Source organism: Falco punctatus (genome assembly GCF_963210335.1).
Source record: "Falco punctatus genome assembly, chromosome: 12".
Taxonomy (NCBI): domain Eukaryota; kingdom Metazoa; phylum Chordata; class Aves; order Falconiformes; family Falconidae; genus Falco; species Falco punctatus.
The window spans coordinates 14,395,480-14,421,737 of NC_137592.1; the positions used below are offsets into that span (position 1 = coordinate 14,395,480).

General features: G+C 48.5%; 1 protein-coding gene across 9 annotated transcripts in view; it reads right to left on the minus strand.

The window, feature by feature from the left end:
- MDGA1 (MAM domain containing glycosylphosphatidylinositol anchor 1) overlaps positions 1–26,258 on the minus strand; it is a 204,968-nt gene that overhangs the window by 178,005 nt on the left and 705 nt on the right. The window lies entirely within an intron of this gene.

Here is a 26,258-nt window from a genome sequence, read left to right on the forward strand (position 1 = left end):
CCCCTGGGAGCACTCAGAGAGCGTTACTGCATTCAATTCAGCATCCCTTCTCCATTAACAATAACTCAATACCAGTGGACCCTGCGGACCTGGGTGACGCATTGTTCCCACTGCACAGAAATTACATTGTTTAGCCGGCACACTGGCAACAAGCTGCATCATTTTGTTGGCTCTTGGCCATGGTGATGGTGGCCCACTAGGACGGGGAGTGGAGGCAGCATCCAGGGAGTGGGCCCCGCTGACAGCGCACTGCTCATCTCCACAGACAGACAGCAGAAGTAGGTGCTACGGCACCCTGCGGGAGCCCACACCATGCCTGGAGAAAGGGAGGATGGAGAAGAGGGAAACGGACACATCATCTCCCCTCTGTGGAGGGCAAGCAGTTCAGACTGGAAGCATGCGGTTTATCACCCTTCCTCGCAGCCTTACACAGGCCTCTCGTCTGCAAAGGGACAGATGCTCCTGCTCTCCCAGCAGGCTGGTCAGCAGTCACACAGGTAAGGGAACCAGGCACAGAGAGGTTTGGGATTGTGACCGGGATGCTCAGGCAGTCAGCAGCACAGGCTAGGAGCCCACTGCACTCATTTGCTCCCATAGTTGTAGCAGTCTTCAGTACCGTACAGTGAGGAACAGCCTCTTTGGTGCTTATCCTTGCAATTTCTAGTCCAGTAGCCCAGTGACATGTCTACTAGCCACCCACAAAGGGAATCACAGTGCAGAAAACACCACAGCCCTCAGGGCCTGTTTTGTGTAAGGTGTCCAGCAGGAGTTAGCAGGGGCTGCCTGGTGCATCCCTACCCTACGGTAAGTGCTCATTGCAACAGCTCCTGCCACACAACACCCCAACAGCCGAGAAAAAGAGGTGCTACATAGATGGAGGGTTTTACTCCACTCACGAGCAACCCAATTTGCTGCTAGAGAGATACAGCCCCTAAGGAATAACACAAGGCAGAGAAGTGATGAGCAGGCAGTAGGAGATGGGGAAACAGAAAGCCTTTTTTGTCTTTTTTAAAATAGTGTCTGCTAGTCACCTCCTGCAGCGGTGGCATTTATGCTGTAAAGCAGTGCCTTGAGGCAGAAGCCAGCACTTCTAGAGTAACAGCAGATCCCCTTTGAGATGCAGAGTGCAAATGCCTTGTCCCCACTTAAGGCTTCCAGCACACCCTCCTCAGCTGCAGCTCTTTCACTTCCAAACTGCCCCAACACATGGAGCCCCCTCAGCCTCCTGGAGCCCTGTCTCACACTCCCACAGCTCTGCAGACTGTGCTGCCTGCCAACAAGGGCTAGAGTTTTGCACTGTCTGAAACATTCAGGTGCAGGGAGGAAGGAAACAAGGGGAAGGGGCAGCTGGAGATGCAGGACACTGCTGCTGCAGCATCGGAGCAAACCCAGTAATCGCCCCACAGCAACTGCCAGCACTGCCCTCCCATTAACCCAATAACGCACATTACAGTAGGCTGGATCCTTCCACAGGGAAGGCACAAGGTCTCCCACATAACTTCTTCAACAACAGGTTTCAGGCTACTGAACACATGACGTGCGACAGCCTCCTATTCATCGCTTGAGCCAGATTCCACAAAGTGGAGGTTGATGCTTGCATGACAGCGTTTACTGCTTCTCTCTTTGCATGCCCCCTCCTTCGCCATAAAATTAAACACATGTAGGCTGTTACATGGTCTGTCTCACCCAAATCAGTCCACCTGCAACAGAAACACATGCACGTGGGGGCAGAGCCCAGCAGCCGTTCAGTGATGTGTTGCAGTACCAAACAACACTGGAGTAGGGCAGGAGAAGGAGGAACATTAAATACGATCTCACATCAGACATTAAAATCCTTCTGCAATCATAAAAAACCCACCTAGAACAGAACATAAACCCATGGTGGTTGGGTTTTTTTATGTTTTGGTTTTTTTAAAAAATCTCTAGGTAACCAGGGAAGCCGAAAAACTGCTGCGACACTGGACAGTCACACCAGCACAGTGAGCAAGACAGCATTTCTCCTTTCACCTCCCATTGATGCTCCCAAAGCACTGGGAGATGCTCCCATCTGTTCCCAAACCAGGGATTTCCTGCTGTACCCTGTGCTTTTGCCCCACAGCACTGCATAGGATGCTCAGAGCTCTGCTTCATGCAGCTGAAGGAAGACAGGGTAAAAATACGAAACTAGCAGCTAGCAGCAAAGGGCTCAGCGCGCCCTTGCATACGCACTGATGGCAATAGTGCTGCTAGCGCTGCTGGGCAGTGTTACACCAGTTCCCACATAAAAGGCATGCATTAGAGACCCAGGGAAGGCAGCTTTCCAGCAGCTGTAAGGGACAGCTGGTGTCTCAGGGGTTGAGGAAGGTGGGAAGCAGAGGGGACTTTCAGTCCAAGATGCAGCCCCATCCCAAGCTGTTAGCACTCTGATGGGCGTGAGAGCGCTTGGGGAAAGACTTGCCTCCAGAGGCTGCCAGAACCAGCCAGGTCTGTAAATGGCTTTCCCAGGACACCATGACAAGAAGAAATCCCAGGTTCATCTAGCTGGAGACACACATGCAGCTTTCCTTCCTCCAACACCTTCCTGCCTAATGCTGCTGGCTGCCAGGCCCAAACGAGGCAGGAAAATGAGGGTTTGTTTTGGTGAAGAGCAGGAAAAAAGAAACAGCCTGCTCCAATTGTTTGGAGAGAATTAAGGTTACTCTCAGAGAGGAAACATCAGGGAGCAGCATCAAACCTGCCCAGGGAAAAGCAAGTTTCTGCTCACTGGGGGGACGGTATTTTGTTCAAAGAGCAGCTAAACCCCAGTTCTGTGCTCTGTACCTAAGACAGGAATAGATGTGGTATAAGGAGCAAATTTCATCTGGTAGCATGAAAATTGTCTTGGTTTTCCTTGGATTGCATTTCTCAAACTTTTTCTTCCCTCCACCCCCTCAACCCCTTCTGTAACTGATCCATGTCTCTTCTGAAGGTCAGCTTTGGACAGCTGACCCCAACTGGCCAAAGAGATATTCCACGCCATATGATATCATGTTCAATATATAAAGCTGGGAGAAGAAGAAGGAAGGGGCGACATTCGAAGTTAAGGTGTTTGTCTTCCCAAGTCACCTTTACAAGTGAGATGGAGCCCGGCTTTCCTGGGGATGGCTGAGCACCTGCCTGCGATGGGAACTAGAGAATGAATTCCCCGTTTTGCTTTGTTTGCATGTGCAGCTTTTGCTTTATTTATTAAACTGTCTTTATCTCAGCCCACGAGTTTTCTCACTTTTACTCTTCCAATTCTCTCCCCCATCCCACAGGGGGAGAAGTGAGCAACTGGTTGCATGGGGCTGAGCTGGCAGCTGGGGTTAAACCGCGACACAGTGTCAGCAGCAAGGGCCAGTGGTGGGGCCCGATCCCTCTGGTGTAGTGGCATCAGCCCCAGATAAGGAGGAGATGCAGCCCTGGAGCCCACCCATGCACACAGGCTTGTGCAGCAGCAGATTCAGAGCTGGAAGAGTGTTTTGAGTTGAGCAGTGCACCCCCACCCCCCCACCCCCCACCCCCCCCCCCCCCCCCCCGTCACACCAGGCTGCTGGCAATGCGGGCAGGCAAGCACGTAAACAGGCAGATGGGAGTGAAGCCTGCAAGGAGGGCTTCTCCTCTAGCATTTCGGGGAACTAACCCTGCCAGTGGTGTTACCTCACTTAAAAAAATACACCATACAAGACATTAAAAAGAACACAAGAATACACATCTGCAGAGATGGTGGAGGGAAGCAGGCGCTGTTTTCCAATCCTGAACCAGACAGAGCCTGATATGCTTTCTAGGAGAAACATGATGAATCAGTCCTGCACAACAGCAGGGACACCAAGAGGTTGTTATTCTGGGGACCTGTCACAGACTGCTGTGCATCCCAGGGACACGCTAGGTTTCTATAGATACCTCATATGCTTTCCCAGTAGCCATTTACAAGCCATACTCCATAGTATATGCTACAAAACTTTAAACGTTAATTGGAGGGAACAGTTTGCCTCAGTCCTTATGATAACTCCCGAGTACAACGCGTCCCTCCCTATCTCCCCTCCCTTCCCTCAGCAAGGGAGGGTCACTCACAGGATTTTCTCCCTACAACCAAGGCAAAGCAGCCCCCGACAGCCTTCCTGCATGGTCCTACCCCAGCAGTCGCCTCCCGACAGGCTGCTGCTGGGCGCTGTGCACAGCATCCCCCCTGCGAGCCAGCAAACTCCTTGATACCAGCCCAGCTCCACCTCCCCGGCGTAGCAGCAAAGCACTGTCTGCTTTCTTTGCTGCAGGCACCAACACTGCAAAGGACAGGCAAAATGCAACACACACCAGAAGCAGTTCAGTTCCCTCCTACAGCCTGTGCCACAGCCCAGGAGGAGGGAGATAGTGGAATGAAAGGGCAACACATCCAAAGCAACGCCAAGGACCTGCAGCTTGACAACTCTGTTTCATGAGTCATTCTTCTTTCAGCTAAAGCCCTGGGAACTGGTCACACTTAGGGCAGGGATTGGACCAATTAACTGGCATGAAAGGCTTAAAATCCTGCACCTGATGGGAGCCAATCACTGATGCATGTCAAGCAAGTGGCATCTTGGATTTTAATTGTCCCCCTCCAGCCCATATTGCTCAGGAAGCCTGGCACGGCACAGCACTCGCCCTGCCTGTTCTTCAGAGAGCCACGCTACAAGCTGGAGTATAAGCTGGACAAATGGGGATCTTCTTCCCTTGGGAATGTGTCTGGCAGCCCTCCTGCAGCAGCCAGCACCCTGGCCAGCTGGGCAGAGGAGCGTGCCCTCCGCCAGCCCTCCCTCCAGCACCCTACCAGCCCTACCAGTTCATAGTAGTATGAAAGCAGCAACAGCACACTCCACAGCCCCAAGACTGTTAAATACTCTCCTAAATATTACAAAACGCTGCTGTCCTTTTCCCCATACACGCTACCCTCATGCTATCGGCTGCAGGGACCTCTGCTTCACTGCTTTAAAAATCTCATAAACCTTCCCACTCTTTCTCAAAGCTGGAGTTACTGCTCTCCCTGGCACCCAGGCTGGTTCCTTGAAAGTAACGGCCAAGTCAATAAACTTGTGGTTTCAAAATTGCACAAATTTAAGATTTAAAGTACTTATTTCTGCCTTCCTATGTCCTCCCTCCCTCCCTACCAGTGTTTCTGTGACCATCACTAAATTAAAGCAAGTATAAAAAGGCCAAGGAGGATTTCAGAGATTTTTAAAAGCTAAAAAAAAAATGTAAGGAGTATGTACCCATCCTATTAGCTTCCCCTCACCCCCCCACCCCCATCCCCCCTTATCCTTTGATTTTATATGTAGGAAGGTTATTTGGGCAAGTAATAGAAACGGGCAGCATGGCATCACTGGTTAATGTAGAAGCCCAATATAGACTTAAGGATCAGGAGCCTGGTCAGCTAAGTTTAGAGGTCTTCTCCAGTTCTCACATTTCAAGATGATGTATTTCAAGACACAACACCAACTTTCCTGGCTTTCTCAGAGGCAGAGTGCATGCTCCTATGCATAAACAAGGGCTTTCTAAATCACCTCCCCACCTCCAACCACAACTTTACAACTGCCTCATTACCAAGACAGACAAGACCCCAGACCTGGAGGTCTCAAGGCTGGCACAGGGACCAGCAGGAAGCAGTTGGCATCAGGCCTGATGGTGACCCAAAGATGCTGGAAACCACGAGCCTTGCTAACCTTGTCAGCTGAGATTTCTGGTGGCTCTTGATAGCTGCAGGAATTAACTGGATTTAAGGGATGCTGAGACCATTTCCTCATCTGGATTACTTCCAAAGCAATAATGTAAGAGGCAGCCAGCTGGGAGGAACGAGAAGAGGAGCTCCACATCCTTATGGCACCCTCAGCACAGCTTTGCGTGGAAGCTGGGGCCTGGAGCTTGTTGTTGTCAGGCAACATCTGGCAGACCTCAAGAAAGCGTCAGGATCCAGCAACTCCTGTAGCAGGTTCCTAACTTGAGAAGCAGCACCCACACTTGCCCTCTCCAGCTAGAGCAAACCGGAGTCAAACCAGTTGTGAGCCCAGCCGGCCCAGGCTGAAACCCACTGGTGGAAAGCGCCATCCATCCATCCTCCGATGAAACCTGTTCTTCAGCCAGCACTGGCAGCACATGGAGGGAAGATGCAGACAGGAGGCAGAGATCACTTCTGCCCTCTCTCTCCATCTCTTTAAAAGGCTGCAGGAAGGGCAGCTTCCTCCTCCCTGGGGCAGCTTTGACATGGCAGGTCTGTGCACCCTCCCTGCCAAGGGGATGCAGAGGGCTGTCCCACTGCCCTTGGCAGGCAAGCCTGCTGCCGTGCCCAGGTAGCCCAAAGAAACAGATGGAGGGTGCCCAGCTCAGGGTTTAATCAGGCATATTTTTCTGCCAGTTACCTCGATTCCCACTTGAGAAGCACCACCCTGCAAACCCCCACCACAGGGCCCCCCGTTGTACACTGCACAAATTGGAATACAAATCAGAGGAAAAAGCTTTCTTCTGTTTGAACAAATTGCTATAGATTCACCCCCGTCTCAGGTCAGAGCCCCCGATGGGAAATATTTTCACTGGCTGACTGCTAATAGACTCTGGAGCAGCCACTGGATCAATACTTGAATAAGAAAATTAGCCAAAGCACACAATCTGATTTTGCCTTGTTTTGAATTACAGCAGGTTTGTGTTTATTTCGTTCCCTTTTTCCTCCTTCCCTCTCTAGCACACTACCCCCGTCCTTGCTCCCTGGTTACCTATCTATCAAATCTAGTCAGATTTGTGGGAATATAATAAAGCATGTGCAGGAAGATGTAATGCCTTTTGAAAAATGTTTACATGCCTTAATATTTCCTAGTGAAACTGCAGCACAGCCACTCCCTTAAAGGAGATGGTTTGGGAGCAACAGCAGGATTTGCACACCCTCCTCAAAAAAGCCATATGCAAACAATACCAAAAAAATCTGCGAAGCAGAAGCAGGGACTGGCTGCACACTCCCTCTCAGAAAACACAAGAGGGTCAACAGCAAGGTTTCAACATTGGGAATTAAAAAAATAATAACGATTTATAAAACATCTCAGTCCTTTCATTTGATATTAGCAGCAATGGAGATGTGTAACTACACCTGGGCTAGATTTCAGATGTACAGAGGGCAAGACAGACGTGCGAAGTCATCCCCATTCTTTGAAAGGCTTCACCAGCAAGGGAACAAGCAGTTAGTGCCTTTCACAGGGATTCAGTGCTGTGTTTCTGACAGCTGAACACATGGACCTTCTCAGCTTCCCAATCCCTTCTTGCTAGTTTAGAGCCTATTTCATTTTAATCTGGAAATGGCCCTACAAGAGGGGGAGAGAGAGGAAAAGAACACAGATACTAAATACATTAAAAAAAAAAAAAAAAAAAAGCTACCAAACCAACTGTTCAGACAGGGCATGTTGCCCAGATAAAATTCAGTGGGAGTGAAATAATTCCTTCTACTTCCTACCCCAGCATCCCACTCTCCGTGCCACCTACAATTGTGTCAAATGAAGAGAGAAAGCACGACTCAATCTTCAGCTTCCTGCTCCGGCACATCACGCTGTGAAGCAAAGCCACCAACCGGGCGCCTATGGAGAGCTCAAAGTGTAAAGAAACCCCAGAGCATTCGACGTGAGACGAGGTCCCCCTGCTACATTAGCACACCACAAGTGGCTTCGAACTAAACAGTCTGAGCAGGACCTGACATCCCCTTTACAAAACTTCCCTGAGGAACTGTACATCTTTCTTCCTACCCGGTCGTTTACCGCTACACACCAGGGACCGGACCGTCTCCTGACATGGTGCACAGTGCAGGGCATCTGCTGGACACTCCCTGCTTTTTAATCCGGCAAACTCAACGGGTATCCCAAGAGAGACCCTGCAAAATGCATCTGTATGTGTAATAAATATATCACATTTGCACACACATACACACACGTGTGTGTACATATATACATATGCACAGAGATATTTTACTCTGTGGTATGTGGTTAATGGGTCTATTACCCTTTTCCACCATCTCTAACCCTGTGTTTGTTTAATATTTAAGTTATACTTAGTGTTCTTCTCCAAGTGTAACTACTACCAGAGATTATGCTGCACATAACGGAAAATGTACAAACGTCTACCAGCACATCTTCAATTTGCCTGCTTGTCTGTGGCAGACTATGCCAGGAGTGTGCTAATTACAGCATGTTAATCATAGAACTTCAAAAAGAAGGATGGGCCATAAAGCAATCCTTGCCATGAACACCATATAGCAAGGACCATCTCATTGGAAGAAACCAGGAAAGACATTTTTCCACAAAGCATCACTTATATACTGGGTCAAGTCCAGTAAGGGACCACCAAAGTGATCAGGCAGGTGGAGCATGTGGCATACGAAGAAAAGCTGAGAAAAGTTTGGGTGGGTTTGTTTGTTGGGTTGCTTGGTTTGTTTCCCCCCGCCCCAAGCCTTAAAAAAAGGCAAGGGAGATCTCACTGCTATTGCTTAGTCGGGAGGTGCGCAGTGAAAGGAAGATGGGCAAAAGGCACCAGATGCAACACAGGAAATTCCCAGTGGCCATAAAGACAAAAACTATTTCACCATGAAGGTGGTCACACACCAGTAGAGGGGCCCAGAGAGCTTATGGACTCTCCATCCTTGGAGGTGCTCAGAACTCAACTGGGTGAGGTCCTTAACACCCTGTCTTAACTTCACAGTGGGCTCTAATATCAAACTAGCCCTGCTTTGAGCAAAAGTCTGGACCAGGTGACTTCCAGCAGTCTGTCCAACCCCAGTTATCCCATGAAGTAATCAAAGTAAGAAAATACTAGATTGGCATTACACTAACTTTTTCCTCCAATAACAACGTCTTGCAAAGTGGCATAAAATGTCTTTTGACAGGTTTGCCAAAAATTACCAGGAGAATATTTATGATCAAAATGCAAAAATGTCTTCACATAACTTGCTTGCTCTGTTCCCTTGCCATCTTCAGTGGGGAGAAGAGCCCATACCACCTTAAACACACACACACACACACACACACACTTTAGCTAACAGACTTCAACTTGGAGATGTGGAAGCAAAGTAAAATACCAAACAAACAAAAAAAGCATAAGCAGAAGAAAAATACATTATTAATAACTGTAATGTCCTTGACACTTCTCATCGACGGTTTTGTTTGGCTTGGGTTTTACGATTTGTTCCACTGTTGCAGGTGTTGACAGAGATGAACAAGGGTTTTGATGGTTTGTGGCCTCTAAACCAAGCTGCAGTCCAGGCAGCAGGAATTTCTGTCAGACCTTTCACCAAGATTCAGACTGAATCCTCAATTACAATTACTGTGGTGCAGGTTTCAATCTCTGGGCCTTGCTGTCTCCCAGAAAAAAAGCTAAGAGGAATGGAAAGATGACACAGATTAGATGCAAGTTCAGTCCCAAGGAAACAGAACTGTAGGGTTTCTTTTTTTCCTTTAAAAACAAGCATGGATTTCCCTCTCCTCTCCATATACAGTGTTGATTTTCACGATTATGAAGTTACTGTACTGTTTCCTCCCTTGAGGAACATAAAACCCAGAAAGAACTTCTGGGAAGGTGGCCACAGAGCTCCAAAAACAATGCAAAATGTCACAGCTTTCCCCAGGCAGGGATTCCAGAGGAATCTAGCAGATTATCACAAAGACAGAAGCAGTTTTCCCCAAATGGATAGACGACGCCTTTGCAGTAGTGCCTGCAACTGAACTGCTCACCTAAGGCACCTCACCGGTGCAGTCTGTGGGCATGCACGCTCCTGGGGGAGAGCCACCGAGTACTGGTGAGGATGAACAGACCAGCTGTGAAAGGGAAAGAGTCACACTCCTGAGAGACTGGAGGGGAAAAAAGAAAGGTCACTGTACAACTTAAGTAGACGAGGGCTTCCTGCGATTCTTTTCTTCAGTAAAAAGGACTGCACTTACCTCTATTCAACCTAACCATCCCCAGGTGCTGCAGAAGAACTGCAGTTTTACTACTCACGAGTTACCCAAGAAACAACAGAACAGTGACCCAGCAGCAATGCACATTATGAGCCCACAGGTATCACAAGGAGCTGCTTCTCTCTGCCTGGGGAAGTTTAGTGCCTGGAGGTCATTCTGCCCTGGGACACAGCAAAGCTGAGTTTTGGCTTCACTTCAGTGTCAGCACTGGGCTGACAGATGCCCTGGCCCAGCTGCCCCCCACCAGGAAGGGCAATGCTCCAGGACACACACCAACTCCAGAAGCACTCTGGCACCGACAGATCTAGAGCCTGCACTTCTTCCTGGAGAGTGATGAGAAGATGGACATGTAATCTGGGAACGTATCTTCCCAAGAAAGAGGCACTGTATTTAAAAAAAAAAAAAAAGAGAGGCAGCGACAGCAATAATAATGCCTGTGTTAGGAATATCATGGACTGAATTTATGTGTGTAAGTCTGTACGCCTAGTTGGCCAAAGAAGAGGGTGAAGCTGGCAGATGTCTCTGGGAAGTAAAGCAAAGTGAGGGAGCACTGGGAATCAGAAAATCTACTTGACAGGAAAAACAAAACAGCTGAAAGTAAGTTTATTCTCTCACTCTTGCTCTTAAATGGAAGCAGTGATGACTGATCACACCAGCAGAGTAAACCCAAGAGCAGAGATTGTTCGTGTGGCTACAGAAGCAGCCCTGGAAGCCTGCAGCCCTGCCTCTGTTCCCGTTGGCTCTTACACACAGTCCCCAGGAGACACAGGAGCTGACCCTTGAACCCAAACCCCCACTCCCCGATGACCGCCAGGCTAGGTTCTCACCCCAGTGAGATGATATACTTAATGTAGAACGTGTATGAACAATTACAAAAATACTAACAGGAAGGAAAGAAGAGGCACAGACACAGAGGAAAAGTCCATCTGCTCTGGTTAGCAGGGCAATCTGAACGCATTACGCCTAGATACTTCTCAGCTATTTCTCCAACAGCAACAACTATAATCTGGCTACATTTGACAGAAAGAGCCTAGATTCACAGAAACTTGGGAGGCCTGTATCCACCCACAGATCCTCCACAGAATACAAGGTCTTTCAAAAATAATGACCAAAGCAGCAAAGGCAGGGTGAGGACCTGTGGCACTGCTTGTACCTCCCACACAGAAAGCCACCACAAACTAGCCATAAAGCCAGGAGGCAGCAAAGGACAGAAAGCTGTCCTGCAGGCACCACCTGAGGGAACATCCCTTGGTTGCAAGGGAAGCTTCTCCCCCCACGCTCAGCTGCCACATGCCACCGGCCTGTATCTAACTCACTAGAAGTCAACCATTCAGGCAAAACCCAGGAGACTCAAGCTGCAGATACGAGCCCTCCCAAACGGAGACCAGCCACAAGCACGGCGGGTCAGGCCACACACACACACACCACGAGGCAGACAGATGCCCCAGTAAGGGAAAGGGACACAGGCAGAGCACTCCGCTGCACCGAGCTCTCCGATCACCATCCCTTCAGCAGGTGCCGAGGACAGCCTGTGCTTCTCCAGGAGCGTTTCAAAAGCTTTGTGGAAGGCATCAGGAAAATACCCCTCACCAGCACCATTCCAGCTAGTTAATCTTATTCACAGGAAAAGATCAAACCAAGCTTCCACCTGCTGTTCGTCTTCAGTGCTATAACTCAGTACAGAGGTATTGCTGGCATCATTTCAATGCCACTTGGTTTTCCCTTGCTGCTGCTCTGGCAGTAGGAATCGTCATTGTATTTGGATATTTGCATGCAGCGAAGCAGGGGAAAAGGGCTTTCTTCAGCTGCAGACCTCTTGCAGGATTTGTTGACATACCCATTTTATGTGCAGAAGCATACAGTTAGACTTCCTTTGCAAAGCCCTCTCTTGCAGAGCCAGTATGTGTATTTAAACTAAGTGATAATGTGTCCCTTTAATACAGCTTTTATTATTCAAACAAATATTATTTTAAGCAAAGAGAATTAAGGAAGGATTCTGAAGGTGAAAAAAACAGGAACCGAGGAAAGAGAGAAGGCAAAGGGGAAGATGGTGGGGACAAAGAAGGGAAGATGGCGGGGACAATAGAACAAAGACTCCCCACCACCAGGCTCTTATCTCTAAAGCCGAGTGAGATCCTGAATACTAGCTCTATTTATGTCCCTTCCATCCAACTGTACTTTTTAAGGCCACGGGAAAATGCAAGGAACAAACTTAGGTGACAAAGACAAGGAGAAAATATTTCAACTAGTGTCCTGCAATTAAGCAACAGAAAGGAAAATTCCTCTTATCCCAACACCACAATCCTGCAGGAAAGCAAAGGGGGGGGTGGGGGTGTAGAAACCCAAAGGATGGGGGAAAGGGGGGGGACCCCAAAGGATGAGGGGGAGGCAGGAAGAAACCCAAAGGGGATGGGGGGGGAAGGGAAGAAACCTAAAGGGGGTGGGGAGGGAGAAACCCAAAGGACTCTTGCCAGCTGCCTCCAATTCCTTGAAGACAGCAAGTTGCATGAGTGACAAGCCTGCAGTCTCTAGGAAAGGACATTCAATAGTATCACATACCAAAGACATACCAGAGAAAACAGCCAAAAACTTTTGGGGTAGGAAAGGTTGGTTTTCTTATTATTCCAGACTGACCAACGAAAGCGGAGGCATGACTTGCTGAGAGTTAAGCTGTAGTTCAAGTTTAGTAAGAATTATCTCATTCTGGAATAATCGCAAGCATAATGCCGGTCCTCCAGTTTAGTAAGTTTTGAAACCAAAGCGCCCAGGTGCTTTTCAAGCCTAGAGAAACAAGGAACCCTCCTACAGAAACCACCATCTCAGAGAGCAGATCCCAAACCCAGTCACCACAGAGCTCGGTGCCTCTGCCAGCCCGAGCCTCCAGGCCCGGCACTCCGGTGGGGTACCGAACGAGCACGCTTCCCGAGGGGGGTTCACACCCAAGGATCTGCTCGGGTTCTCCAACAGCAGCTCGCTGAAGGCAGCGCAGGGGCTGCCCGAGCGAACGGCAGCAGCTCGGTGACCGCAGCAACCAGCCGTCAATGGAAAGATGCTCATGGAAACTGCCACAAGCTTAAAAACGGCTCAAGGCAAAATTTAAGGGGGGGGATAAAATAAAATCAGATGTCCATGAAAACCTGTAAACTGCTATGACAGGACACCACACAAAAACTGAGGTTGCCTGTGCCCTCCTCCTTCACATCCAGATGGAAACACCTCACTGAAATCACCAGCTTCATCTTCAAAACGTCCAAGGCAGACAAACGGCACCACCTTCCACTCGCACGAGCGAAAGGCCAGGAGAAAGTAACAGAGCTGCCTTTTTCTGCAGTTTGTTTTAAGGCTTTTTTTTTTTTTTTTTAAACCTACTTACTTGGCTTACACTGACGTCTTTAAAAAAAGTCATAAAGGAAGACTGGCAGCAACAGGATCCAAACCATTATGTGCAGCATTTCAGGCCAGCATTTATACCAGAGCAACAGCTCATCTGGATTTAACTCCCTTGCCTTAGAATTAAAATGCTATCTACGTGAGTTGCAGAGCAGAGCCAAAAATTGTAGTCAGGAAAGCGCATCCTCTAAGATTTCTCCCCACCTTGCTTCTAACTTCTGTCTTCCCAGAGGACCTGAAGAAACACAATCATTCCTGCTGGCCAGACTGTAGCAGAGGCTGGAGTAGGAGCCTCACCAGCAGCTTTTGCTGATGGATCACGGGCACAAAGGCTGCCTGCTCACATCCCCATAGCTGCATCACTCCCCTCTGGGCTAACGGGTAAAAAGTCATCTATGTCAGCAAGGCAAGCAGGTGTGACAAAGCACATGCAAGAAATAAGACCTTATATCAACAAAAATCCAATCAGCCAAATAATGCCTTGAAAACTAATTACAATGGCTAACTGCATCAGACAAAAAGGGAGAAATAAAATACGGGAAAAATCAGAAGAGTTAGTTCAGCAAATGAACCCCTTAATTAAAGTTATCACCCATGTTACACCACCCTGGGATCTGGGCTCCAGTCTTGTTGCCTGTGGGGAAACAGCTGTAGGTAACACCAAGAATGGTCACAGAGCATCCAGGACCTCAAAAAAAAAAAAAAAAAAAGGGCGTACAGGAGTACATATGCAAAAGCTACATTAAACCCTCCTGTTTCTTGCTACGGGGGTGCTAAGACGAGTCCCCTTTTACACGACCCTGGAATTGCAGCTATCACCCTCTGGGAAATGTGCAATCCTGCTCAGGCAGGGCTTCTGCCTGGCGGGGACTGCGGTTCTCACTTGCTCTTCCAATCCCTCATTTTCAACAGCAACAATGTCATGGGTATTATCCTGAGGCCAATGAAAGAGAGAAATATTCTCACTCCTAGAATTTACACACCATCAACAGCATCCATTTCTTTTCTCTCTCTCTCGTTTTCGGGTTTTTTTAGATCTAGCAACAGCGAGGCACATTTCTTTCTCATTTCCCTGTCTACCTCACCAAGCATATCACACATCCTAGTACTTTTTAGCACCTTCCTCTGCTTCCTCCTCCTGTGAAGCTTTTATTTAGGCCTAACAAGGAAAAAGCTCATACGGTGGCTTCCTTCCCCCACCCTTCTCACTTACTACTTCCTCTAGGCTTGCTTTGAGACAAATCAAACACAATTCTTCAGTTAAAATCCGTTTATTAAGAATTAGTTCTGCTGGAGCTTTCCTGCGTGCTGTTCTACACAAGGAAAGAAAGTTTGCGATGCCGTGATGCAGGGCTCGCTCCTCATCTTTCTTTACTGCTCTTTTAAGTGTCTGTACAAAATGCCCTGCTGACCCATCTGAAGCTGAGTGATAAGCAGCTGATCTACTGTGCTTTACTGAATGTTTCTTATCTAAACCCATCTCCTTAAGCAAGCCATATGCTGCAAACATACTTTGAAATGTCTCCATAATAATCTGAGAAGCAGAACTGTTTGTCAAGTAGCGCACACACTACTGCTGGCCACTTGGAATAACCATCAGCCACAAGTAGGTACATATGCTCATCGTGATCTGCAAAAATCAGCATGGCATCTTTGCCAAGGCGTAGCAAGTGCCAGAGTGGTTTCTAGTTTTGATAACTACCATTCACTTTGGCTAATTTCTCCTTCTACATGGAGTTTCAAGCCTGATTACCGACCACGAATATGTAACAAACTGCTCCTTTCAATTTGCTGTGGTGATATTCGTGCCTTTCACCCAACATCCCAACATGAAAGATTTATGGTATTAATCATGCACATCATAGTAAACAGTCATTCTCTACTGTCGATTGCATTTTTCTGCCGGAATAAGGATGAAAGTCCTGAGCTGCTTATCATTTGACCAGCCAGAAAACAAACTATTATTGTGCTATTTTAACCAAAGCTGGAGCTTAGTTTCTATGGGTAACGTCTTTAGATGCAGCTACATGGTTCAGGAGCTTGACTATCCCATTTTGAAAAACAATTTAGAAACTTAATCACAGCTAAATAAAGGGCTTGTCTATGCAAGGAGTTATTCAGGAACAGCTTTACAAAATTCAGAATTAAATATTAATTCTAGACCTGTTGTCTAGAGGCTCTCTTTCACAACAGCAAGCTGCATTAAGCCAGCTTGCATTCCAGCATTGCAAGCTATGCTTGCTTGAAAGGTACCACGGAGTAAGAACAACCCTGGCATTTGTCTCGCTAGAGTTAGCAGCTAGTGGATTGCAGTAGCTAAGCCACTGCAGCCCTCGAGCTTCACACTGCACCCCACAATAAGCCAGCCAGTTGGATTTATAGGATCGCTACCCAGCTGCACAGCCAGCAGGTGAGTATATTTGTTTGTGCTGCAATCCAAAAGCAAGCACAAAACCTGGTGTAGGCACCCCACAACTTATTTGTCAAGGCATTGCACACAATTATGTGGCTGCCAGGCGACCCCAGTGCAGGAGGCTCAGCACACACTGCAAAGCCCACTCAGGGTGGTGCATTAATGGCTGGAGCACGGGCCAGGCTGAGCTCCGTGCTGTTACAGCTGTACTGTGATCAGTAACCCAAACAGCTAATTTAAAGCTAGCTTAGACTGCACCCACAAGTTACAGTGCTGCTTCTGCACAGGCATAGCGTGTGTGCACCTTAGGTCAATTTGTTTGCAGAAACATTCCGCTAATCCCACTGTCTCATAGCATTGGAAAGCTCCTGTATTCTTATTCCGTTTCCAAGTATTCCTCATTTCTAGAGGTACAATGAATAACAAAGCACGGTCTTTCACTACACCTTAAAATCCCAACTTGCAGCTAACACCATTGCCCACTTCTGAGTCCCAGTTTCCAGAGAGAAGGTCTTTTTATTCAGCCATTATTTGATGACTGATGAAGATAATCCCCTTCTCAAACACATACTTGGGAATTTTAATTGCTCTAAATATGAAAGAAAAATATCTAAAAAAAACCCCCAAACAAACAAACAAAATTACTGACATTAATTCCTTGTGGCCTTTGTTAGCATTCGGAAAACAAACAAGTGTTCTTCTTCCTATCTTCATACTTGTAAGAAAAACAGGAATATGGCTTAGCACATACTTAAAATAACAAAATGTGTTGGAATATTCAGACTTTTCTTTTGCTTATTCAAAAGCTATGCTCTGGCATCCAGCCTTCTTTTAGAGCCGTAACTCTACCCTCATTTCCTCATTCTTATAACTTCTCCTCTGTCCCAGACACTGTCCCTCATTGTGTACCTATGATATGGTCCTTTGCTTTTCCCCCCCCATCCTCAGCCTCTGCTCCTTCAAGGCAAATGCAGACTTTTTGTCCTTCCCTCAGGTACCAGGAACGGTCATTTAATCTCCTCCATTGATGACAACAGCTTTTCGTAGTAAGAAATACTGCTTCTCTGATCAAGTGCAAAATATTTTGAATTGTTGCAGACTGAGTCAACAGATTTGAGAACTAATCCAGTCCTGCACTTCCCTCAGAGCAGTTTTTCAAGCCACCTGCAGATTCACATAGAAAAAAACATGTATGTACCATGACTGAAAGATTTCTCCTTCTCCCCCAGTGTTGTACAGTAAGGCTCAACTTCTGGAAGACCTCCAAAAGGTGCCCTTCAAAGAAATCCTAACCTGTGAACAAATGAGCTAAATTAGTAGTGAAAGACAAAACATGTTTTTGTTTTCTTATTAAAAAAATAGCTTGATCCTGAGATAACTCATTCAGAGCCTGTTTTCAACAGCTTATTCCTTCTTATCAATGAGGTATCCACCTTGGATCTATCAGCCATAGGGACTGCACTCAATACCAGCTGCACATTACCAGAGAGAAAAGGATGGTTAAAACTTCACTGATGCTTGATTCTCCATTCTGCCACAGGCAAATCACTTAATCTCCATCTCATTTCCCCACACGCAGAGTGGAGCAACTGTAGGGAACAGAGGCATTGTAGAAGTGGAAGCTCATAGCTATTACAGTGATTGGAAACATATAAGCCCACAAGAAATCCTACTTGTGCACTCTGAGAGGGATTTTCAGGGTCTAAAACTACAGTGGAAATGCCCTAGATCAGTTTTCTTAACACCCCAGGCCAGATTCACTTGCCTGGCAGGTGAGTTCAACCTCCTATCCTCAGCTGGCTCTTGCTGCTCACGTTAGTTTTATGAGCATCAACTTCTCACATTTCTGCTATTTCAAGGGATGCTCTGAGCCAGAACAATCCATTTATTAAACTTAGTGAGAGACAGTCATTCTTCACTCCAATTCTACAAATGCATTTTTCCACCATGCAAGACATGCAACAAGCACCAGAAGGTGAAATGACATTTGTAAGCAAAAAGCCATTTTGCCACATTTCTCAAACATCTGTCTGAATCACATCTTTGTTTTTCCTTTTTATTTCATCACAGAGGCACAGAAGAGATGCACAAGATTCCCATCTACATTTATTTTAAAACAATTTATGCCAATTAGTGAAGGACCATTTCCTTCCAAAACAGGAGCAGCGACAGCAAGCAGCTACTCTTGTATTAAATGTCCACCTGCAGACATCCTAAAGCCTTTCTCACAGCTTGACTTTAGCTTTCAATGTTATGTCAGTTCTTCTTTAGGCAATATTTGCTAATTTGTCTTTAGAAACTGCCATTCTTCCTGTACCTTTGTCAATTGCTATCCTCACCCTGCCATCATTTCCATTTACATGAACCCAGCAAAAGTATCTGCACGGTATTTGTCCTACACTACAGCTCACAGCAGAGAGAAACCACAAGCCAGCACATCACAGCCAGATGGATTTTTAGTTAGATCAGGGATATCTCCCCTATGAAAGCTAAAGCAAAAGGAAAACAGCCAACACCACATCCACAAGTGATTTGCAGCACGAGTGAAAGGAGCAACAAGAAAGCAAGAGGCTGGCCAGTTCGATAAAAGCTGCTTGAGGTCCGTGCTCAACACCTTGCTGCACCCTCTCCCTGGAGGTCTGCAGCCCAGCCCAGAGCCCTGACCTGCTCACAGAGCAGTGCTGGGGACTCCAAATCACCAGGCCACTCCAGCAGCACGGCAGTCCCCATCAGGCTGTCCTGTCTCATTTGCAACCACTGAAATACGATTGTGTCTACACTGCTGTTCATAACTAGCACCATACTAAGAACACAGAGTGCTTTACAGAAGCATACAAAGGGAACAGCCTTGTCCAAGGAGTTTAAACATTACTAGACCATAAAGCTCTCCGTAAACTTTGGGAATACAGTCATACAAGCACACACTGAAGCAACCATATTGCCTAGTCTAGAACAAGCAGAAAATTCAAAGAACTAATCTTCTATATTCAGCTGTCTCTCTCTAGTTCCCTGGTTAACTTCAGGCATCTCCCTTCACCAGCCATGGACCAGAGTATTTAGGCATTAAAACTAAAGGTTATCAGTAGTCAGACGCTGACCTGGGATACAGTGTGGCCAATGCACGAGAGCAAAAGCTCCCTGTAGGCAGCCACGATGCTCAGAAGATGACGCTGCACTCAGGGCGTGTAAATCATGTTTCCAAGAGCGAAAGCCCCAGCAGCAATCAAACAGCTCTGCCGGGTTTGGTAACCCAGCCCTGCTGCCCCACCGAGCCAAGGCGGTAGATCGCAGCACTAACGCCCCACCTGAACACGTCAGGCACCCCGACGGCCAGCCACCGCCTGGCTGGCTTCTTCTCACCTCCCTCCAGAGGCAGCCCGTCTGTGAGGATCCCTTTTCCTTTGTATCTGTTCTGATTCCTGTAACTCCTTTACTCCCACCTTTTTGAGAGCCAAAACCAACCAACCAAAACGCCAAACAAACAAAAATCCCCCAAACACAGCTACACAGGAAAATGAAATGAAAAGAAAGGGAGACTATGGCTGAAAAGCTAATTAGGGATTTAAGAGGCCTGGGTTCTGCTGTATGATCTTTTATGGGAAGTGGATGAGATGCTCCTGGAAGGAAAGGACAGTGCTGTCCCGTTCCACCAGAGTGTTACAAAGGAGAGAGAGGAAAACAAGCAAAGGAAAAAAAGGATCACGAAGTGCATGGGTACAACGTGACAGAGCTCCAGACCCTCAAACAGACCCGAAGGCGATGCAAAGCAGCCCGCAAGCAGCCGGCACCCGAGCCGGGCGGCGGCGGCAGCAGCGCAGCCCGGCCCCCCAGCAGCCCCCGGGCACTGACCCCAGCTCGCCCGGCCGGCAGCGGCGGGGACCGGGTGCGCTGGCTCCGGGCGCTCCCTGTGCCCAGCCGGGGCCGCCGAGCCGGGCGCCCCCCAGGCGTCGGGGCGGCTTCCGTGGGGTCTGCCCCCGGCCGGCCCCGGCACCCCCCTCCCCGGGAAGGGGCGACCCCGGGAACCCCCTCCCGCCGTCGGGCCGGTGCGACGCCTCCCTCTGCCGGGCAGCGGCGGAGCGGCACGGCCCTGCCGCACAGATGTGCCGGTCCAGATGTGCCGCCCAGCCGCCGGCGGAGCGCAGCCGCAGGCAGGCCGGGCAGTTTCGTTCTCCTTTCCCTTGCGCGGCAGGGAGAGCAGGTGCAGCCCCCGGCGACACGAGCGAGGAGTCGAAGCCTTCGCCCCAAGGAACAGCCGACACCGGGCATGAGAATCTGCCCCCCACGCACCCGGTGCCAGCGGACCTGCGGGCAACTGCCCTTCTCTGACTTAGAAAGCCGATGCCCGGGATCCCCCCTTCCCAGCTCCACTTCTCAAGTTCTTTCCTAGCTCTCCAACGCGGCACTTTTGATTGTCAGCTCTATGGGTTATCATGCATTTATAATTTCTTCTTTTAAACACTAAACAAGTGCTTGGCTATAAAAAATAGCTGTTCCTTCACCCTCCTCTCCAAATAAAGGGTAGATGAAAGCTTTTTTTCAAAACAAGTACTTTGGGTCCTAACAGAGTAGAGATCTCACCAGTTAAACATGGGCAGAGAGATACAAAACACACACTCTCCTCTCCCACTTCTCCGCAGCACATCAGTCTCTCTGGCGGGTCGTGGCAGGCCTGCCAGATCTGCATTCTGCTGCACGGTGTCAGTGCCCTATCCCTCCCCCTTCTTCCACAAACCCAGGGGGACACAGGCACATTATCCACTTCTGCACTTAAACACATGCAACACCAGCAGACGACGACTGGCAAAAGGTAGCTGGGACATGGGCACTTGCTATGTTCACCTTGGCTGCTTGAGAGCAGAAATGGTCTCAGTGTTTTCTTAATAGCTTCAGTACACCAGGTATAGCCTAAAGAAACCCATGCTGTGTTACCAGACGCGGGCACCCACAGCATCTCTGACAGCAAAGCAACATTTTCCGCTGCCTCTTGTCTGGAAGACACATCTACCCCACAGTAAAATGTAACCCCCTCTGAGGACACAACACAGCAACCTCTCTGCACAAAAAATGCCAATGTTTCACCTACCCTGATGAGAACTTCAGTGAACTGTCTCTCCAGAGCTGCACAGGCAAACCAGTTGTCTGTGGACTTACGTCATGCTGACTAAAGAAGCCTCTCGCAGGTAGCGTTCAGGACATTCCCACAAATGGGAGCAAGAAACACCCTCCACCCCAAGCAGTCTTTCACCAGTAGAAACCACATCTCTATTGCTTTTGCCAGCACATTGGCATTGGGCAGGATGCAATTCTTCCCCATGCCCCATCTCTGCCCTCCTGATAACAGGCTGTAGCCATACAAGCAAGACTCCTAGCCATAGACCATGTTTAATGAGCCGAGAGAGCATGGTGTGCATGGAGGGAGGGACTGGAAGCCTGGCGCGACACTATTCAAGCAAGTAGAATAACTGTAACTCCAGTCAAAACATGGGCAAAACAGTAGGGCTTCTGGTTGATGGGAAGTATCACAAGATCTCCGAGTTAACCAGCACTTGTCTTGTTGCTTAAAAATAAGCACAGCAGCCTCAGCAGCACAGCATCCCTACTGCACTGCCGCTGCTGTCTGACTACTGAACCTCCAAAGCCATCTTCTGCCACATCTTCCACTTACTGAGAGCCACTTACTATATCTCCCTCCCCTCTCCGAAGCTCATCTGAAATACGTACATATATTTCAAAAAAATCCAGTGCAAACCTGACATGGTGATAATTTTAAAAGCTATGCTGCTCATGTCAAATTATTCAACATCTGTCTTCATGTTCCACAAAAATTAGCATAGGATAGTGGTTTCTGATGACACCTATAGTGAAATATTTTGACTTCTACCAGCAAGTTGCAAACAACCTGTCAAGAGGATAATGTCAGTTTTCTAGTACTGAATATTAAAGCCAATTGAGGGCTTATCTGGTGTGTGAAGCTACTGACCTGACCCAAAAACAGAGGCTGTAATGTCACAGGAGGGTGAATCTGACACACTACAGCTGGAGAACAGCAAGGCATTCTGAAGCACAGGGCTGGACAGATTTAATGCCTTGACCTTAATGACTTGCTAAAGAACTATGCAAATCTTGGGCCGACCCAGTCCTTCAGTGAGAATATTTCTATAGCCCTCCAGCTACAAAACTCATTCCTGTAACCAAAGGGCTACAGCTTAAGCCACCACAGATTTAAGGGCTAGACAACAAGGGGAAATGGCTGAGCACAAAGGATATGTGTACATATATGCACACACATACACATATATATCGTTTGGAGGGCTGCTGTGCTCATACATCACGTTTTCCAAACAGAACTGGCCAAGGAGTGACTCACAGGAGCCAGCTCCACCACTACTTCACAGGAGCCAGCTCCACTGCTACTTTAGGTGGCAATCTGCTCAGCCGTTTCTGAGGGCACAGGGTGCACTGGGATAACAGCAAGTAAGCTCAAGAGCTCTGTGGTTGGACTCCTGTTCCTGCTGGCAAAACAGCTATAGGCAGAGGCAGGGGAGACTGATCCCAGTCACCAGGCTCAGGGTTAACATTAGTGTGTCTGTACCCCCAGCAACGGGCAGCAAAAGACAGGCATGCACACAGGTTGCAAGAAGGTGTGAGGCATCCTGCCTTGAAAACTCTAAAAAAGAGGTTTTACTTTACAGGTAAAAGGAGCAGGAAACAAATCATGTCATGCGTACATGAAATGAAAAAGTGTAGATGTTTATAGCCTAAACCCAGGATATGTTTTACCATGACATTCCTCCATCACAGATGCAAGAAACATTCTTCCACTAGATTTTTTTTGGCTGCCTGTAGTGGTATCTCACAGGTGATTCAGTGATGGTGTCTCTTTAAAGAAAGAGCTTTACCGGGTCATTTATTCCCCAATTCAGAGGCCAGGGCAGGGCTGCTCTGTATTGCAAGCGCTTCTCCCCCACCAGTTTCAAATGCCCAAAGCAATGCAGCCCATCCAGCCCCTCTGATCATGGTGCCAGGCAGCTTTCCCTGCTGCCCAGCCTAAACCCTCCTTTTATTCCCATTCCATCACCTCACTGTAGCCCCTCATGACACACTGTGATGACCATTCCTGAAATGCCTTTTCTGCAGGTGAATTATGAGAGGCAGGGGACAAAAGATCCCACTCTCTATTCAGCCTGAAAGGCTTCTGCTGATCAGCTGGACTGTGCTAGTTGCAAGACAATCCAGAAATGTTAATTATATACTGCATATGGAGTAAGCAAAGCAGCAGCCCTGTGAACCAGAGCTACGCAAGTCCCAAAGTCTGCAAGGCTGACTAGGAAGCAAGAGGCATACTCTACACTTTGGACACCACCACCACCATCCACCACTCTTTTAGTCTAATATATAGCCTTTAAGTCTTCATAACTCCAAGCCTGGAAGGGCAGGTCCCCTTTCTCCTTACCTCTTCCTTCCTCATCCCCCCCCCCCCCCCCCCCCGCCCCCCCAAATTCTGACATTTTCTAGAGTTCTGTTACAGCTTGCTCCTCATCTTGATCAGCAGCATTAACACACCAGGATGGAAAGGCACATGCAGTTTGGGAAATGGGGTACCACAAAAGACTAACAGAAGTTGCCTTTTGGCAATTTGCTGAACTGCCTTCGGTATCTGGCCAGCCTTGTCTTACTGCAACAAACAAGGCTGAAAGGATGGGATCAGCTAATGAGAAGAGGGTTTCAGACACGCTTCAGTCATTACAACAAATGCCAATTTATTTAACAAGCCTCCTCAGGTAGTGGGCTAAAAGCACCTTGACTCTTAATTAAATTGCACCTCCACTGCAAATGCTCCTTTCCCAGAAACCCCCTTACACACATCTTATTTATACCATTTGTCTCAATAAACCTCTCCAACAACTCCGCTCTCCTAGACAGAGGTCTTTTGTGCACATCCATGTGGGTGTATTATTTAAAGGGTACATCACATGGATATTTTATCTTGTTTAATCTGATTTAATCTCAGCAGATTTACTGAAGTAAAATATATTTATAGACCCATATAGATGCCTCTTCCCATTCTCCATTGCCATAAATAAATATTCACAAGCAGAAAAACTGATCTGAAACATGATACTGGAGTTCCCTTAATTTCTACATTAAGTGCCACATGAGACCGACATTCACAACACAGAACGCTCAAGTACAGCTTAAAGCCATGGCGAGAGACTAACATTTAGGAATAACCAAGGTGGAAGGGACCAGCAGGACTAGTTCCTAATCCTGCTTTATTTATCCTGGCAAATATAACAGTATCAATCCAGCTCTACTTGAGCCATCAATAACAACCATATCACATCCAAACAAACGGTGCAGACTGCACAAGGTATGAAATCAGTGCAGGGTAGTGGACTGAAGGCAGGATTGGGAAAGACAATATGAAAACTATGAGTCACTGTAGAAGTTTGTGGTGTGCTGATTCCACAAGATACTGCTCTGGGCTGCACTCAGCGACAGCTGCGTATTAAGGCTCTTGATGGTCTCAACAGATAGTCTGAAGAGGTAGGGGAGGGGAGAGGAAAAGAGACTGGATTTCTCCTTTGTATGGTTAAGTAAGAGAACAGCTAGAACTAGTGTACCATTTTGGCTTAAAAGGATGCCTTCATTTTAGTGCATGTCTATATATGTGCTTTCTTTTGTACACAGCTTCTCCAATCTCTCTCAGAGAGAAAAAGACAAAAACATCAGTAAGTTATTCTGAAGATCTAATTTAGCAGCAACTCTTATCAAATGCAAGTTCACTGAAGTGGATGAAAAAATACAACAGGCAATCTTCTAAAGCACATTTAAGCAAAACTGGTTTTAAGCTCTGTCCCTCCTGCTATGATCCTGAGCAGAGAGGCCATTCTACAGCAAGTGACAGCTACTCAGCAGCAAGCACACTACAACAAAACAATAAAAGTTTAGCTAGAAGCAGACTACATGTTTTAAAGGATTAAATAACCTGGCCTGACCAGGTTTCTGTACCACAAACTCATTCTGTTCCCCATCTTTCCAGCCTTCAGAGGGTCCTACAATTTTCCTCTGGACACGCAGATTAGGAGAAAACACATACACTGGGAGAAAGAAAGAAAAAAAAAAAAAAGAAAGGATGCTAAGCACCCTCTGTTTAAAATGGTTGTTTTACCAAACGGACCCAAACTCAAATTAACATCCCAGCCCTCAAGGAGAAAGGAGGAATTGTTTCCATTAAAGAAATACATCATTAAAAAGTGACCTAAAAAGACTTACCCATAGTCAGTGAGACTGAACTGATCTTTGCCAGAGCTCACACAAGAGACTGGCTGCGTGCTGTTAAAAAAGGGGGAGCGGGGGGGCTGGATTCTCTCACTGGGGTCTCTCTTCAGCGCTCAGAGAGCCTGGCTTGTTAGAGGCAGAGGCATGCCTTCCAGAAGGACTTTACAGCAGCGCACAACTGAGTTGTAAGCCAAGATAAAGCCGGCTTGTTAGGAGAGGCAAGTCTTGTGGGTTGCTTTTATTTATTTTTTCCCCAGTATATTGGAAATGCAGATCTTGTAAAGCAAGAATCAAGAGCGGGCTGGGAGCGGGAAAGGGGGGCTGCACGGCTGGCTGAGGGAAATCCCGGCTGCTCCCTCAGCCCAGGGCTGGTGCTCCGAGGGGCCACGGGGTGCCCCCCCAGCCCCTGCCACCCCCGCTGCCCTCGGACGCCGAGGGGCGGTGGGCGCCAGCCCTCTCATGAGGGGCCGCCCCAGCTTGCCATCTGCCACCCTGCCTGCACATAAGGAGAAGGGGTAAGCACCGTAACTGCAAAATTAAAAAGAGGGGGGGGGGGGGGGGAAATCCAGCAGCTCGACATCGGCTCTGCCACAGACCACCACCCACGCGCCCGCCCGCCACGATCTTAAGAAGAAAATCAGCAGCGAAGTTCAATGGGGTGAAAAGCTGCCTCTGCCCTAGCACCCCCCCGGCAGGGGAGGGAGCCCGGCGGGGCCGTCCGAGGGGCCGGCGGGGGACGCCGGGGCAGGGCGGCGGGCGGCCCCGGGCAGCAAGGGGACGCCCGGCACCGACCCCGGCAGGAGGCCAAGCCGCCGGGGCCCCGCGGGTGGGCGCCCTCCGTCCTGCCCCTGCCCCGAAGCGGCTGCAACGCGCCGGCGCTCCCAGCGCCGGGTCTGCCGGGCCGGCACCGGCGTGGCGTCCCCACGCGAGGCGGGTGGCGAGAAGGGCGGCCGGGCCGGGCCGCGGGGTCGCCCCCCGCCGCAACTCTGGCGCCCCCCGGCTCGGGGCGCGGCCAGCCCGGCGGCGGCCTCGCCAGCGGTCCCTGCGGGCCACCTCGGCGGACCCGTGAACCGGAGGCGGCCGGGGGGTTACGGGCAGGAATTACGAAGTAGCTACAGGCGCTGGAAGCCCCATTGCTGCATCAGTCTCTCCGCTCAGGCTGCGACGAGCTTCGCCGGCATCATTTACTTTCTCCTGCAGGTGCTTTTTAACTTTGATCC